The 18,463-nt window shown below is 44.5% G+C and overlaps 1 long non-coding RNA gene across 1 annotated transcript; it reads left to right on the top strand.

The window, feature by feature from the left end:
• The first annotated feature begins 5,916 nt into the window (after window positions 1-5,916).
• On the top strand, window positions 5,917-12,854 carry LOC129146372 (uncharacterized). The gene is made up of 3 exons (XR_008553011.1): window positions 5,917-5,932; window positions 7,678-7,808; window positions 12,566-12,854. It is a non-coding gene; the product is annotated as an uncharacterized LOC129146372 (long non-coding RNA).
• Window positions 12,855-18,463: the final 5,609 nt, after the last annotated feature.

Raw genomic sequence — 18,463 nt, 5'->3', positions numbered from 1 at the left:
TTTCACTGGACATTTTCCCAGCCAAGGTTAATTTTCTGAGCCTGATCTCTCTCTTGTCTGCACACCTATTAAAAACCTCTCGCGCTAAGAGCCAGTTTCCCTTGACTCTGCGTGCATGAATAGTCGAACACTTTTTGAATCCCCTTAATAGTTTGGGGTTCCATTGTACCCCTCAGTTGTGCAGTTACATAAGTACTGGGGTGTAATGTACCACAGGATGACCATCATTAGCACCGATGATTAGTGTATCTGAAAGGTATTAGGAGACTAGATCCAAGGAGTCCTTGTCACAAGGAAAAAATTATTTTAAAAAATTTTTGGCTATCTTTATGGGCTGATGCATGTTAACGAAAGTTTTCCTGGTTATCATTTCACAATTTATATAAATCATTATGCTCTGCACCGTTAACTTATTCAGCACTGCATGTCAATTATATCTCAATAAAACAGGGGGAATAGATGCTGGGGGACAGAGGAAAGGCAGATTATAAAAAAATGAAATCATGATTCTACTTTTAAAAATTATATTTATTCATAAAAAATGAAAGAACACATCTTAAAATGTTAACAGTGTGTGTTCTGGGTTGATGGGACTGTAGATCTTTGTGGATCATGCTTTTCTGTTTTTACACATCTTACAATGAACATCTATACTTTTGCAATCATACGATGCATTTAAATCATGCCTTTACAACAATTCCTCAATAATGCTAAGTGATACGTCAGAAGGAGAAGCACAAATATCAGATGATTTCACGTAAAAGTGGAATATAAAGAAACAAAACAAAGGGTCCGACAAAACCAAGCCAATAACAAACCCTTGACAGCTGACCGCAAAACTGAGGTAAGTAGAAGGGGAGGATGTTGGGGCTGGAGAGGGTCCCCCAGAACATGATGGAGGATTATTGGGGCTTTGGTGGTGGGCACGGGGTGCAAATACCCACTCGTGTAGTGATTTGAACCTATAACCCCTAAAACAAACACAATGATATAAACCAACTTGACCTCAGTAAACATAATGGAGAAAAAATTTTATTAAAAAAATATGTATTTCTCAATGGCATTCAGGCCCAGCCTTTATGCAGGACCTGCAGACCCTGGGCTGAGCGGGAGGGCCCTGTCAGCTTTGACTTCAGCTTCTGGCTGTCCAGGCAGGCAGGAGACCCTCAGCGTGGGGTAGATCATCCTCTTGGTACACAGGCAGGTAGCAGTGGAGTCAGCACCCCCAGACCTTGGACGGACAGATGTGTAGATTCTGAGAGAGCTGTCTGAGATGCTAAGGGGCATTTTCCTAACATGCCCATCTGTGGAATTCAGATGTCATTTATTAGTTAGAACAAAGTTACTTCCCCTCCTTTTCATATCATCCCCCACACGACCCCCTCCCTACCCCACTCTTCTTTTCAAATTGTGCCTCTGTGCGTCAACAGGGAATAAAAGTGGGCAATAAAAGGGATTGCCCAATAAAACGGACACTCCCTTGAGGCCACCCAAACTAGCCTCCCTTAAATTTGAATTATCCTGTTGTGAGGATGAGATATTTTGTGTCCTCCTCAGCCTCAATTTAGGCGGAGATGTCAAAGAGATGGTTTGAGTCTTCTGTCTACAAAATGAAAAACACAAAGGGGACTGTACTGCTTTGTGTAGACACAAATATCACACAGTGGAAGGGCTTGGTGAGGGAGCTTCATGTGTTCATAATAATCCCAAAGTCATAGAATGGTGGGCTGGCTCAATAATCCAGTTCTAGGAACAAAGAAGAGAATATTTTTTTTTTAAAAGATTTAATTATTTATTTATACAAGCACTGGGTACGGTCAGAAGCACGGGAGGGTGAGAGAATTCACCAGAGCCAGAGCAGGGAACAGAACAGGCAGACTAACGAAGTACACTGCTGAGGGGAGCAGCGGGCGCGGCAGGAGAGGTCTATGGGCCATGTGGGACCCTCCCCCGTGGCCGGGAGTCGAACCGGAGCTGCAGAGGCTGCAGGCAGCTTTGCAGCACAGCGCTCAACCGCTGCGCCACCGGGGAGGCCCAAAGAAGAGAATTTTTCCTTTTTGAGGCCAGACCAACCTAGTCTGAGTCTGTGAAGACCTTGGTGCCATTAGAACAGTGTTTATAGAAATCATCATTTCAGTGGCTGTAATTGTCTCAGGCAAAGGGCTCTATTCAGCAGCAAAAACTTTCATTTATCCCTTTTACATGAAAAACCTCTAGAGCCAGGGTTCATTTACCTCCACAAAATAGGTCAAGTGAATTCTTACAAAGCCAGGCAATTAGGCAATATTTCCAGGGGCCTCTGGCCAGTATTTCTCTGGGGAAAGAAAAAATTAAAATATCAGTGGCCTCAAACATTCTATTTCCCTCTGGGTAGACAGACATTATTAAGCATGAACTTCAACTAGACATCTGGGACACAGTGACCGGAGAGCATTTATAGCAATTGCAACAGCGAGTGCCCCGTTCCCAGCCCCTGCCCTAACCCCACCAGCCCCACTGAGCCCAAGGCTAGGGAGCCGAGAGTGAACTCTGAAAATAGCACAAGCCCAGTAATAATAATAATTATGATGATGATGTTACCATTGTCTCCTTTTTACAATGTGCTTAAGAAGCCACAGAGGCTGTTATTCAATAGCAACCTCCAGATAATATGGCACTTGCATTCCTGCCCAAAAGACAGCTATTGTGAACCTGGGTCACTTCTGGAATGTACTCTTTCCATCGAGAAGACAAAAATGCCCAACTGCATTCTCATTACCCATCAGTGACTCCAGGCCAAAGGGAAACAACCGGGTAAAAATGATGGATCAGATGAGGGAAAATGAAAATTCATCCTGGGAGATGAGTTTGCAAAGCTTATTAGAGAAAGCAGGAGCTCCTTAGGAATGAAATTGTAAAAGTACTCTGAATGCACAGTGCAAAATGAATTTTCTTGGAAGGGCAATTAGATGGTTTCAGCATTTATGTGAATTTAATGCCCCGTAGAATATCCTGGATACAGAGGAGGCATGAGGTGGAGAGTCCAAGAAAAATAAAACCAGAGTTTATTCTTATGACCATGCTCAGCTAAGGATATTAATTAATTTATACTGAAAATGAGCGAGCAATTCAGATCAGAAATTTGAGGATCATTTGCAGCTTATTGTCTATAATGTTCAAAGCCTCTATAGGGAATTCTCTGCACAGCTCACATTCCAGGCAATGGATTCATGGGTCTTTAAGTCCTGTGTTTTTAGAGGCTCAGACTTTCAAAACCCTTGGGTGGTTGTAGGCAAGTTGACTCCTTTAAGGGAATCTACTTCACTATTAAGACTAGATTCTGGTGCTCCTGGTGGCCTAGGGGTTAACATCTCAGCCCTATCACTCCTGCAGCCTGAGGTCAATCCCCAGCCAGGGAGTTAACCCACATACAGTGCAGCAGATCTCTCCTGTCTCGCCAGCTACTCCCCTTGGCAATGTATCTCAGTAGAGCCACCTGTTCTACTCCCACTTGGTTTCTGGCGAGTCCTCTCACCCTCCACATCTCTGGCCACACCCCAATTCTTCCATGCAAAAAAGAAATTTAAAAAGAGGACTGGATTCTGGATCCCACCTGGGGTAGATCAGCGAGGTGAGCAGCTGCTCAGGAGGTACTACTTGCCCCGTTAACCCTACACTTCTCTCTTCCAGATGGTTCTTGCTTCCAATGAGTTTTTTCTCTCTTTGCATCTGTCAAGACCCCAGCCATCCTCAACTCCTGCTTCCTGGGCATCTCCAGCCTGCATCTGACTCTCTCTTCTCTAACTCCTCATCCTGCCACATAGCTGAGCACTTACTGGGTGGTGATCATTTTATGTGAGTTAGTATTGTCTCATCTTTGGGTCTGTAAACTCTAGAGGTTAGGACTATATATTTCTGTGGTTGCATTTTTGTTAATATTCATTAGTAACACAGAACCTACTGTGAACCAAACACCCCATCTTATCTCTAACTGCCACGTTGAGAATTCTGGGTGAGTGGCTGAGTACAGCCCAACTCATCAAAGCCCTGTTTTCTCCTCATCTGTGAGAAGGAAAAAGACAGGAGACCTTCTGCTGATGCACCAGACCCCACCCAGCAGCCTTCTGTCTGAAGATTCTTACTTCTGATCATAAAAGGACAGATGAGAACCCACGCCAAGATTGCCAAACAAATGTCCAAGCTCAGACTACTTTCCCTGTTGGCCCTTTAAATTTTCCCTAGGGTCCTCCCTGGTGGCACAGGGGTTAAAGACACTGCTATGGCCAGCACTGCCAGGGAGCAACCCACATGGCACAGCAGACCTCTCCTTTATTGTCTGCTGCGCCCCTCAGCAGTGTATTGCAGTAGATCTGCCTGTTCTGCTCCCCACTCTGTCTCTGGTGAATCCTCTCACTCCCAGCACCTCTGGCCTACACCCCAGTTCTTCTGTGCATAAATAAATAACTCTTAAAAATAATATATGTTCCCTATTTCCTCACCCCGGTGGAACAACCCCTGGGATGGTCCCCTGCTTGTGGACCTGCAACATGAATCTCTAGTCTTGAATAAATACTTTCTTGCTTATATCACAGCCTGATTGTTTCTCACTCAACATAACAACAGTTAACATTTGTGAACCTCTGTGTGTCAGACAGCCTGCTAAGCATACCACATGCTTTACTTCTTTGAAGATACCTGGAAGGTTTTATTATTCCTGTTTTATCAAGGAGGGAACCGAGGTCCAAAGAGCTACTTAATGGGCTTGCCTAAGGTCACACCAGCCATCTGTAGCAGAAGCTGACTGGAGACTTCCTGCCTAGGAAGCCGTGCTCCTGACCCCTCAGGTGCTACTTGTCTGGGCTCGACTCAGGGATTGAAGATGATTCAAATGATCTCATCTGGCCCTCGGACATGCTAGCACTGCAGGCCAGCACGTAGCAGCACTCCCAGGGTGCCGTGAAGCCTGCTCTTTGCAAAGCTGAAGGCTTTTCTGGAGACAGGTAAGCAGCTCGAGAGCAGTGGATTGGCTGTTGATTCTTGGGAATTCTCTCCCCCCAATTCTTTTTTTTAAATATATATATATTAAGATTTATTTATTTATACAAGCACTGGGTACAGTCAGAAACGCGGGGGAGCAGCGGGTGGCAGGAGAGGTCTGCGCACCAGGTGGGACCCTCCTCTGGTGTCCGGGGAGCAGCCGGGGATCAAACCGGCTTCGCAAACCCAGCGCTCAATCGTTGTGCCACCAGAGAGGCCCACCCCCACCCCAATTCTTTAGGAGAAACTGGGGCAGACAATTGAACAAATCCCTTCTCCCTCTCCACCCCACAGCTGCCTTCTCTCCACAAAGGATACCCTTTGCTTTTGGGGATTACTGTCTGTCTAAGGAGACATATGGATATTTTCTTTTCCCAGCTGCAGGAACAGCTACCTAGATGGTTCAGATTCTTGGGGCTTCAGAGATGGGTCATGTCAACAATGATGTCCTTCTAGGATATTAAGGTGTGTAGGGTAAGGTAATGTATCAGGCTTTTCTGCCCTCCCGCCATCAGGATAGATGATGGATCATTGCGGTCCCGAATGCATGCCTGATGGCGGGCACCTGGAGTGGGGTGTGGGCATAGGTAGATGGGATTCACCTGGGCTAAGATTGGGCTTTTAAGGGCGGCGTCACCGGGACGCCAGCAGAAGTAGAGGAGCAGAAGCAGAACGAATGGAGAAAGAAGACCCACGAGAGAACGTGAGAGAAGGCCAGAGAGCCCAGAAAGAGTGAAGACTTGCTGGGGGCTGGGAGGCCTGCCAGCCTCCTGGTCCCCCAGCACCCCTGCCTGCCATGTACCCAGTAAATCCCAGTAAATCCTGCAAAAGCCACTGAGGTCTCCAGGACGCCTTCTTTACCGGGTCTGCTGGATCATAGAAAACCTGCACTGTGGCCCATTCCTGCCCCCTAAAGGTGAGTAGCTGGTTTTTGTTCAGAGCATCCTTCCCACACATGGTGGGTTGGAATAGGATTACCTTATACATGCAAGATAACAATAACATTGGATATTAAATGATCATCATTAAGGACTAACATTTATCAAGGCTTTCTCTTGGCTCTCTGTCAACATGCTGAGCTTTTAATACGCATTGTCTCATTTAATCACCCAAACCACCCTGCAAAATAGCTACTTATTAATTGTGCAACCTTGAATACATTATTTAATCTCATTATACTTCAGTGCCCTCATCAAAAAAAAAAATGGAGATAATAAAACCTGGTGGGTAAGGTGGTCATGAAGACAGGACTTAATAATCTGCATAAGGTGCTTAACCAGCAATAAGACACAGTAAGAGCTCAAACAGTGTGTGTTCTCACCCCCATTTTATAGATCAGGAGTCTGAACCCCCAAAAAATCTTGCTCAAGGTCACAGAGCTGAGATATAAACCTCAGTGTGATGTCTGCTTACCACTCAGCTACACTGTTGCGGCATGAAGGCAATTATCATGTACCCCTCTGGGTTCTTCTAGGTCTGGAAAAGTAATCAAAACAGCACCAGAGGGCTTAGCAAAGGAAAAACGATCATTTTAATAACATATGTATGGCGAATTCACATGGTTGTAAATTCTAAAGAATAACAGAACAGACCAGCAAATTTATCCTGTATTTAGGGAGCTGGGGAATCAAGGAAAGAGAGGGAGAGAAAGACAAGGGGGGGGCTACCTTATAAGAGTAAAGATGAGATTCTTAGATAAAGGATATGTTCACTGATAAACCTGCAACTGGATGAGACCCTCCCAACTACATTCTTCCGGGTATATCTTCTTTAATATTAGTAAAGGGAGAAAGACTCAGATAAGAATAGAAGCTTCTTCTAGACTTCAGGAGCCAACTCTGCTCTCAACCCAAAACAATCTGTATTTTTTAAGCAATGGTAATAGACCTCCTGAGACTCACTTAACCTCTAGTTCTGTTAACAAGTGATAGGAGGCCTACCCTGGGCCTATTGAGAAAAGTCTATCTGACTGTTGGGGAATTAGGAGGCTAATCCCATACCACCTTGCTTACTTAATTGTTGGTTTGATTAAATAAGAAATTATTTAAACTGTGCTTTTTGTTCTCTGACTGGTGACCAATTCAGTTGTTAGAGAGCAGGGCTACAAAGATGAAAGCCAGTTGCTACATGCCTTATTGGGCATCGTGCACCCCACAGGGTGATGGATAGAGGGGTTCGGAGGCAGTGAATGTGTCCATGTGTGCCCATCACTACTATTAGAATTAAGCCAAGTTCTGCTATTAGTTGCTCTAGTTAGGGTGACCCTGCATCCTCATTTGCCCAAGCTGTGCTTGATTTATGTTCGTCTTTCTGGAATAATCATTAACAATGTCTTCTTACTCTCAAAAGTTCTTGGTGTACACGATCAATTCTGTGGCCATCCTACCCACAGTGATCCATCTTTAGCACACAAAGGGTGCCATGTTCTCGTAATCTGTTGGTTCCTTTCCCCTGTGCACATACTGTCAGCAGTTAGCTCTTGAATGCCTCGGTTTTTTCCTTATTGTTGATTGCTTTAAACATCAACCATTTCTCCTTGTAATTCTCCCTACCATACCTCTCCAACTCTTCCTGGTTTCATATTCTCTGCTGAGACTCTGGGGACCCACGGCTGGAGTTCCTACTACTCAGTGGCTAACAAATCACTTTACCTTTCTCCAGGTCCTCGTTCCTCATCTGTAGAGTAGAACTCGAGCCCAGCATCGTGAGGCTGTTTCAGACGATGCTCAGCAAATCTTATTTTATCCCCTTGTGGGACTGAAAAGAGACGATGGAATAGTCCAACAAAGAAGGTAGGAAGCTCTTCCTAATTTTATCCCAGTTGTCTCTGCCTGGTAACAAAAAACTCCATGAAGCATGACAAGGGATCCTTGGATTACGATAGAGAAAACCTTAATAGATTATTTCATTCATCAAGGCTGAGCTTACAGCTCAGGGAAAGCCTATCAGTATGAACTGTGAGCTACAACATGGACCCCTGCTCAGTTACCTGGACACCCTTTAAGAGTGACTGTTACAATCTCATAACCCCCGAGGTGCCCCTACTGCAGCGCTACCAATCGCTGCCTGGTGTCCCAATATGGCGCCCTTGCTCTGGACTTGTCCTTGCAATCTCTGCTGTGCCTCCTCTTGCAGAGAGCTACTCTCTGCTAGCGATCACTGTGAAAGTATGAAAACTGATACTAAGGGTAGTGAACGTGCTGGTTTTGCCTTCCTATTAGCTATCCTCTCTTTTCTTTGTAAGAGCACTTGAAGTTTTCTCTGCTGAACCATCTTTTCCCACTCTTTGGGTGGGGCTGGTCCCACCGCCACACTCCAGCCATTAGCAAGGCACTGGGTCCTCAGCAGTCAGTCACGGTGGTTAGTTTATGGAGACCACATGAGATGATTTGAGCCACTGAGAACCAGGCCAGAGATTTGAGCTGGATGACAGGGCAGGCAACCCTTCCTTTGGGTTGCCAAAAGAATAGGGAGGTGCTTAAAAACAAATCCTTGGGCCTCCCAGTGGCGCAGCAGGTTGAGCGCTGTGCTGTGAAGCTGTCTGCAGCCTCTGCAGCACAGGTTTGATTCCCCGCTGACCACGTAGATTCCCACATGGTGCTGCAGACCTTTCCTGTGTCGCCCACTGCTCCCCTCAGCAGTGCTCTCGGTCTGTCTGCCTCCTCTGTTCCCTACTCTGTCTCTGGTGAATCCTCTCACCCTCCACCACCTCTGGCCTATACCCCAGTTATTGTATAAATAAAAAAATAAATCTTTAAAACAAGACAAAACAAAAAAACCCAATCCTTGTCACCTGAGAAACTCAGAGAAAAACAAAGCTGACAAGTGGATAAAAGATAGATTTCTGATGACTTTCTTTTGTCATCTGACCTAACTGGGCCTGAGGCCAGCCTACCTAAGAGTGAAGCAATTAAATTCTGTTTTATGCTTATACTATTCTGTTTCGATTACTCTCAACCCCTAAAAAGTCTTGCCTCATGCAATAGGGAACTGTGTTATCCCTCTTAAAAGGTTTACATTTTAACAATAGACACATTTCAGCCCAGAATTTTTGTCATGGAATTTCATTTATAGTGTCCAGCTGAGGTGACCAGAATCATTTGAAGTGGGGTTAGGAACTGGAGACATTCAAACTCCACTGAGACTGTGTCATCTGCCCAGTGTAGACACCCGGTTCAAAGGACCTACGCTGTCAGTCCAAAAGAGCTCCTCAGTTGGCTTCAGCCCTGAGGAAACAGCCAGCTCTGTGTGAGCCCTCCTCAGGAGAACGTTGCTCATTGAAATCCACTCAAAGTGCTTGTCCTTATAATCAGCAGTAGCAGCCCCCCACAAAAAAGAATTAGGATTGTTACAGGGCAGGGAGAGGGGCAGCCCAGACCCCGCAAACCTGCCTGCTCTAAATAGGTTCTGCCATCCGCCGCATCAACACGAAACATATGAGACTTTAATGGGAAGGAACTTTAACACAACTAGGAAACAAGACAGGAAAGGCAAAGAATCTAGTTTCTAAATCAAGTACCCAAAGTTACCCATCCCCTCATGGGTAAAAGTCCATCCAAATGAGATTGGCCCAGAGCAAGGCCCCAAAGTCTGCCACAAGTCTAAAGCACCTTCCAGTGGGGACCCACAGAAAAGGGTCAGAAACAACCAGACAAGCCTAGAAGGAAAAGAGCAAAATCAAAATCAAGATAAAAGCTGCCGCTGTCACCTCCCCACGGGTCTCACCCACATCTGTGTCACCCAGTCCACGACCAAAAGGCAAGCGTGGTTTCTTCACGTGTCTCTCGGCCCCATGTGCCTCCTCCAGGTCTCCTTCTGGCTCCATCCTGCTTCCTTCCTTCCTCAGTCTCCTCTGCAGCTTCTTCTCTCCCTGCTCAGTTCCCCCTCCCTTGGGTGGGGCAGGACACCTGGAACCTCCCCCTTTCCTGGGGACCCCCCTGTCACAGGATTACTAAGAGGATCAGCTAAGGTGACAGTGTGTCCTAGAAACATCGCCTGTTATCCCATCTCTGTTTGCTAGCCTGCCCGTGTTTAGCTCCGAGACAGGCAGCTGGACTTTCCAGAAATACAGATTTTTCTGGAAGTTAAAACTGCTCTCCCAGCTGGTGGGGGGAGGGGCCACAAGGAAGATCAGGTCACATAACAGGCCATCCTTTATATTTTCCTTTTCTAAATCAGACTGGCTGTCCTCCTTGTTTTCTTTGAAAGAAGATAATGTTCTGAAGGGAGAGAGAGCGGGCTCCCCACCAGCCTCTCTCTGTGAGTGGGACCCTCTGAAGGAAGCCAGGGAGAGAAACCAAATCAGATCCCAGAGAACCCAAAGAACCCCCATCAAGTGGGTATCAATTACATGCATTAATGGCTGGCAAATGAGTTCAGCCTCAGTTTTTGATCCTTGGGATTGCTGTAAATTGAACTACAAAAATAGCCCCCGAGAACTGGATTCATGTGCAAGTGATTTGTAAAGGAAATGATCTGGGGCAACCAGAGAGAGGGGGGTATCCCTAGGCAAGTGCCATCCCAGGCAAGTCCCAGCCCTGGCCTGATCCCCAGGGGAGCTCTGCAGAGTAGATTGTGCCCAGAGTGTTTCCCACTCTAGGCAGGAGAGCTGGGCTGGCACTTGGCCATCCTGTTAAGGGCATCCTTGGAGGACGGGAGGACACACACTCCCTGGCCCTTCCGGTTCCCACACTTGTGAGCAAGGTGACTTGGTAGGTGGAAGGCAGCTAGGAGCAAAGGCACAGAAAGGGATTGAGATGGCAAGCAGCAGACAGCTATGGTAGAAGGGTGTGTTGGGGTAAAGAGGAAATCATCCTACCCCTCTGGGGTCTTCTAGGCTGGCATCATCCCCTAGGTTGGCATAATCCGACAAGCATCAGACAGGCTGGTAAGAGAAAAGATCATAAAGACTTTGAATATAGCATGTAAACCTGTATACATGGAGACACCCAGTACAGCTGAGAAACTCACTCAAGTGGCTTCAGACACCGTCTGAAATTGCTTCGCTAAGACCAAAGGACTTTGGGCGGGCAGAGGGTAGAGGTCAGTTAGGGAGTTTACAGGGGATGGCCCTGCAGACAAAGGTATGCAGATTAAGTTCTGTCTGCTCTGGTGAAAAGTGATAAGGAGATAAGGTCTTCCCTCTACACACCTTTACAGAAGTTTACTTGGAAAAGTCCTTTTTATTTTTTTAATGCTTATTTATTTATTTTTTTAAATATCATTATCATTGTGACATCCTGCAGGGTAGCCTGCACCCAGACTTCAGAGTTCCTCCTATGACATCAGACTTCTTTCAAAAAGACATTTTGGGGCCTCCCTTGTGGCACAAGGGGTTAAGACACAACCTATGAAGCTGTCTGCAACCACTGCAGCACGAGTTCGACCCCTGGCCAGGGAGCTACCCACATGGCGCAGCAGCCCTCTCCTGTCTCACCCGCTGCTCCCCTCAGCAGTGTATTTCAGTACATCTGCCTGTTCTGTTCCCCACTCTGTCTCTGGTGAATCCTCTCACACACACCCCCACACACCTCTGGCCTGTAACCCCATTCTTGTATGCATAAATAAGTAAATCTTAAAAAAAAAAAAGACATTTTGGGGGTGGCAGGTTTTTGGTCCCTTTCATGTGCCACGTATTTGGCATGGACATCAACCATGCTTAGCAAAAACATCACAGAAGACCACAAAATGCGGGGCTCATCCCTCTGGGGCAGATGAACCGATCCATAAAGACATCCTTCCTTTCTTTGAGATCCTCCATTCTCTACCATCCCTCCATCCACACTCCATGCACACAATCCACCCCTTCCCCACTGAGTTCTGCCTTCATGACAAAGCTGAATTAAGGAGACTCTTTCTCCTGACCATTTGGTTGGGGAACTGAGATACTTATATTCAGGCGAGTCGTTGGCCTGGACAGGGTGTTGTGTGGACTTAGAAGTGAGAGCATCAGCTCTGTGAAGTGGCCAGGCTTGGACACAGGCCCAGTAAAGCAGAGAAACCACTCCACAGAGACAGAAGGGTATATAACCAGATTAATAGCGAATAAATATTAGGCGCTGACTAAGCACCAGGCACTGTTTTCACAGGAATGAGCTCATCTGATCCTCCCCACGGCCCTAGAGAGTAGGAATGACATCTATTTTCATCCAATGTCAAGGTCACTCAGGTCTCCAAGGTCATCCAGCTTGAAAAGGTGCAGCCAGGATTCAGTCCTCCAGTTTAACTGTAGAGCCACATGTTGTCCACAAGGCTAGGAGGGCAGCTGAGCCCTCAGAAACCCAGAGGAAATTTTGTGCAAATGAAGACCAGGATAAGCTGACCATTGGCTGCCCTGTGCCTGGGGGTGGCCCTCCTCCCTCAGACATCTACTTGAAACATCTGCCCTATAATCCATAATAAATACCTGTCCCTCACCTTAAAAACAAATCTTAGGCTGTGTTTATAGTGGATTTTATTTCTTGCAACTAAGAGACTCAAGGAGGACACCTGCTTTTGATAAAATGAGAAAGAAACTAAAATTTGTTTTTGCTTCTTTCCAACTCCCCAGATTCCCTTTTGTGTCCTCAATCTCCAGATTGCAAGCACAGGCTTCTACCATGGTGAGAGTCTCAGGTCGGAATAAGCAGTGCCTGGAGGACGTGATGTTAGCAGCTGGATGGCCTAGAACTTCTCTCCAGTCCCACCTTTGGGTGCTCTGCGTGCGAATGAGCAAATCCCCTCTTTCCCCAAGAAAGCGTAACTTCTTTAGGTGCAGGTGAAACAGAGGAGAGACAGGAGGGGCCCCAAACTCTAAGAATTGTCAAAATTTCAAAGAGATCACGCTTTGGGTTGTACATAGAAAAAGTCACTGTAGTTTTTTTTTTTTTTCTTCCAAAAACTGTAAGAAGGGCCAGCCCAAGTGTGCTCTGTCCAACAAGAGCAATATGGATGATGGAAGAGAAAAAACACAAAATAGGTAACTGCATTTATAGTTTAAGTTATAACATTTTGTTCCAATAACAGTCATATTCTACAGCCATAGGAACAAATATAATTTCCAGTACAAACACATACTACAAAATTTATAGATGATTAAACAAAACTTTGTTCAGAATTATTAAATAGAGGTAAGTTGTAATAATGATTATAAAACATAAAATGTACATAGATCTACATTTGCGTAAGATCTTCATTGCTTCTCTAGCCACTGTGCTGACAATACCATAGATGTAATACATGCAGACTAGTATAGAGACATGCAAGGAAAATATGTGATACTCATTGGAATGTAAATATTTTCTAATCTTTTCCTTATCTTTGCTGAGCAAGAAATCATCAACAGAACATTCACATTCCTCGAGAACCCATGCCAACAATTATTCAACCCTTGACATCAAAGATAATTGTAGCTTATATCTCTAAACTTAAGTGTAAAGAAATAAATCTGAAATTTCTGATGTTCAGAATTGAAATCACAAAACAACGCCTTGGCAGAAGATGACTTTAAATTGTTGTAAAAGCCAAGAAGAGAGACATGGTTTTGTCACTGGGCTTAGCCACAGATGGCGCAGGTCTGACGCCATTGCAGTTATTCTCTCTGCTTCCATCACACAGCCCCCCAATCCATCAGCACAGACACTCTCGCTGAGCTGGAGGGAGCCTCAGAACTCTTCAATGCAGCCTTCCAGGAAGCCGTGATTAAGCTGTTGGCGGTGGCATCGATTTACCATCTGCATCTGTCTGTGTTTTTTGTTGCAAATTACAGGATCTTCTGGTTAATTTATGCAGAAGGGGAGTTATGAATGGCTACTAACCCTTCATAAAATCACCAGGACGACTGCAGGACATAAACTAGCTGAAAAGAAATGATTGACCAAGGGCACCATTGCCGGAAGCTCTACCTATCTGCCATGATGAGGAAGGGGCAGAGACTCCAAGCTGCCAGGTCCCTGACGCCTTTAGAATAATGAAGACCCCGACCTTCCTTTCCTGCCCCATCCACCCTGACATCTTCCGTTCCATTCGGAATATCCCTATCAGTTTCCTGCCACAGCCTTTCCTCATGTGACTCTTTGGCCTGGAGTACGTTTTTCTCATTCTCCCTTTATATTTTGCCCATATTTCAAGGTGTTGGGATACCCAGGGGCCCCCAAACTTGCACACTCTAAAAGAGGGTCCTGCCATCAGCTGCATAAAGACAAAAGCAACTCTGAGTGTGAAAGATCTTTAATAGAATTAGTGTGCATAGAAAGAAAGAAGAAAGGATATTATTTCTCAATAACCACCCCCACACACACAAATTACCCATCTCCTCTTGGACAAATGCCAATCAAAATGAGTTGGTCCAAAGTGGGGCTGCTGAGGCCAAAAGCTTGTCACACGTTTAAGGCACCTTCTTGCAGAGAACTAAAGTAAAAGGGTGAAATGGCCAGGCAAGTCTGGGATAATTGGAGAGAGTGACACAAAAATACAAATCAAGATAATGGCTGCCATTGTTAGCCATGCTCTGTATCTCATGTGTCTCTTCCAAGTGTCTTTACATATCTCTACTCAATGTGTCGCCTCCCAGGGCTCCCTCCCAGCAGTAACAGGTGCAAGTTGTGATACAGGGCAGCGAGAGGGGCACCCCAGGCCCCGCAAACCTGCCTGCTTTAAATAGGTTCTGCCGTCTGCTACATCAACACAAAATGTATAAGACTTTAATGGAAGGAACTTTAATACAATTAGGAAACAATACAGGAAAGGCAAAGAGTATAGTTTCTAAATCAAGCACCCAAAGTTACCCGTCCCCTCGTGGGTAAAAGTCCACCCAAGCAGGATTGGCCCAGAAAAAGGCCCCAAAGCCTGCCACAAGTCTAAAGCATCTTCCAGTGGGGACCCACAGAAAAGGATCAGAAACAACCAGACAAGTCTGGGAGGAAAAGAGCAAAAGCAAAAGCAAGACAAAAACCACCATTGTCACCTCCCCACGGGTCTCACCCACATCTGTGTCACCCAGTCCAGACCAAAAGGCAAGTGCAGTTTCTTCATGTGTTTCTCTGCTCCATGTGCCTCCTCCAGGTCTCCTTCTAGCTCTCCATCCTGCTTCCTTCCTTCCTCAGTCTCCTGTGCAGCTTCTTCTCTCTCTGCTCAGCTCCACCCTCTTTTTGGGTGGGACAGGAAACCTGGAACTTCCTCTTTCCTGGGGACCACCCTGTTACAGTTGGACCTCAGGAATGAGAATCCTTCTCTTAAAACCCCCTCCTGCTTCATGTTACATAGCTTCACTTGGCCACTCAACTCCAACCCTCATTCCTAGTAGCTAGTCCATGGTGGCTGCCTCTAAGTGGAGGTGGGAACATGGTATCTCCCCTTACAAAGGTGTAGCTCAAATGCCACCTCCTCCTCAAACCTGCCCGAATTTCCTCTTTTTGTCAGAATTGGTTTTCTTTCTTTTAGGCTCCTAAATGACTTCATGCTGCTCCTCTAACATCTTCCACATTGGATCTGGTAAGAGTTACTCATGCATCTATCTACATCCTCCAGTGTATTTGAAGCCCTCCAGGGCAAACCCATGAATTATTCACCTTTGTATGCCCTGTGCTTACTACCTTTAAAAAAATCTGAACCCCTGGGCTGCTTGGATGACTTCCTTCAAACTGGCTGGGCAGTTTCCAGGAGTCCAGGGCCCTGGGCACAAAAGATTCCTTATTGATGCTTTTTTTTATCTTCCTTTAATCTCTTTCCCTCCATCCTAAAAATACAAAACAATCCATGTCATCTCAATCAGATACATATCTCTTTAAGAACTAGCTTCATGAAACTTTAGAGACTGTATGGTTTTATAGCTTAAGTTTAAAATATAATCCTTGTTATGCTGTTTGCTCAACCATAAAACATAATGTTTCAAGCATTACCGGAAAACACATTTATATGTGAAAAGTCTGATTCGTGGTGACTTGTGAATGTAGAAAAAGCCTGAACTAGGAATCAGAGAAACTGAGTATTAATATTATCTCAGGAACTAACTGGTTTTGTGCTGTTGACATTCATTCTCTAAATATTTATTTTCTCATCCAAGAAATGACAAGTCGGGGAAGGGATATCTGAGGACTCTCTAGATCTGAAGTTTTGGGAGATTCTATGTTTGTTTGGTTTTTGTTTGTTTACTTTGGATTCTCTCTACAGTTTACTTAAGGTAAACAGAAGAGAAATTGCCTTTGAATCATGGAGACTTTTACCCCCTTCTCTTCTGACAAGGCTGGGAGGGTCTAAATCCAATGAAGTTAAGATGAAAAAAAAAGAGAGTTGGATTTTCTAAACCTGAATTTAATAAGGAAATATTTCTCTCCACCTGGATATCCCCAAGGAAACCACCACAAAGTTGTAACAGATCACTGCTTCCACATTTGTCTTCATTCTAAATTCAGGCTGCTCCACTGGGCAGGTGGAGTCAACCAAGAAAACAGACCTCACACCTGTCCCCACTCTGCTACATAAAGGTAACTCTGTGCTACTGATGTGCATCACTCACTATTTGCATAAGAAATTAAAAATCTTAAAATATCTGGGCCCTTAATCACAGAATAAAATAAGACTCTATAATGATGTCTTATAATGACTAAATTTAGAGGACTCTTAGGACAGGTATTGAGAGGCTAAATTAACAACCTCGAGTCCAACTACTGTTATAGTGACTCTTGTATCTATTTCTCTGGGTAATGGCTGGGTCTCTACCTTCTGGAGTTTAAACTCAATACATAGACACTTTTTTTTATGTGCCTAGGTGGTCAGTCCTTCAAACTGGACTCCTGGGGTGTCCTCTCCAGAATACTCCTTTACCTCTTTCTTTCAGCAAATCAATGGTCAATTCTATTGGCGAAGGTCCCACATGGCGCAGCAGACCTCTCCTGCCGCCTGCTGCTCCCCTCAGCAGTGTATTTCATCAGTCTGCCTGTTCTGTTGCCCGCTCTGGCTCTGGTGAATTCTCTCACCCTCCCGCGTTTCTGACTGTACCCAGTGCTTGTTTAAATAAATAAATAAATCCTTAAAAAAAAAAGGCAACAACAGATTATATTATATCAAACTAAAAAGTGAGGCACAGTAAAAGAAACCATCATCATAACAAAAATGCAACCCACTGAATGGAAGAAGATACTCACAAATCATACATCAGAACAGGGATTAATATGCAAAATATGTAAAGAACTCATACAACTCAACAATGACAAAAAGAACAAGCAATCTGATTTAAGAATGGGCAGAATAGACACTTGAATAGACACTTGTCCAAACGCACAGAAATGGTGTCTGCCATCTCTTATTATCAGAGAAATGCAAATCAAAACCACAATGAGACATCACTTCACACCTGTGAGAGTGATTATTATCCAAAAGATGAGAAACAAGAAGTGTTGGAGAGGTTGTGGACAATAGAGAACCCTTATTGACTCTTGGTGGGAATGTAAATTGGTGCAATCATTATGGAAAACAGTTTGGAAACTCCTACAAAAGTTAAAAATAGCAATCCCATATGATCCAGCTTTCCCACTTCTGGGCATTTATCCAAAATATACAAAATATTTATTGAAAGAGATAAATGCACCCTATGTTCACTGCAACATTTTTCATAAGAGTCAAGAGTTGGAAACAACACAAGTGCCCATCAGCAGATGAGTAGATAAGGAAGATGTGGTGGATATATACACAATGGGATATACTCAGTGATAAAAAGATGAAATCCTGCCATTTGCAGCAGCATGGACAGACCCAGAGGGTGTTATGCTAAGTGAAATGAGTCAGATGGAGAAAGACAAACACCATATGACTTCACTCATGTGGCTCATAAACAAAAACAGACGAATAAACAAAACTCTGTAGCCGTAAGAACAAAGTAGTGGTTACAAGAAGGGAATGTAAATCAGGTAAAAGTTGTCAACAGTATGAAGATAGGTGGAAATCAGACTTTGTTTCCCTAACCTCTGAAACAAGACTTTTTGCTGTGATGTTGTTCTCTAATAGTTACCATATGTCCTAATTCTCTATTATTCTGTAATTGTCTTTGTCAAGGCTACATGAACGGAAAGTTACCACCAAATGTAAGAAGCACTGAATATACAGGGTACTACATATAGTTTCCCTGCAATTTTTTATAAGTATTTTATTTGAAGTGTTAATATGGATTGTGTTTAAACATAGAACCAGGTTACCTAAATTTAAGACTTATCTCTGTCACTTGCTAGGTGTGTGAGGGTGGCAAGTGGCTGAACAGCACTCTGCTTCAGTTTCATCTGCAAAATGGGCTGAGAATTATGGTGGCAGTGATATATATTAATATATGTAAAGTACTCTCTGTGTTAGTTACTAGTTAGCATATTTATTAGCCTCTCCTTTTTTTTAAAAAAAGATTTATTTACTAGAGCTGGGGTACAGGCCAGAGGTGTGGGGGTGAGAGCATTCACCACAGACAGGGTGGGGTCCAAAACAG

The sequence above is a fragment of the Talpa occidentalis genome, unplaced genomic scaffold, assembly GCF_014898055.3.
Source record: "Talpa occidentalis isolate TD23 unplaced genomic scaffold, MPIMG_talOcc4v2.1 talOcc4.2, whole genome shotgun sequence".
In the NCBI taxonomy this organism is placed as follows: Eukaryota; Metazoa; Chordata; class Mammalia; order Eulipotyphla; family Talpidae; genus Talpa; species Talpa occidentalis.
The sequence above is the reverse complement of the archived record's forward strand: the minus strand, read 5'-3'. Positions and strand labels throughout refer to the sequence as shown.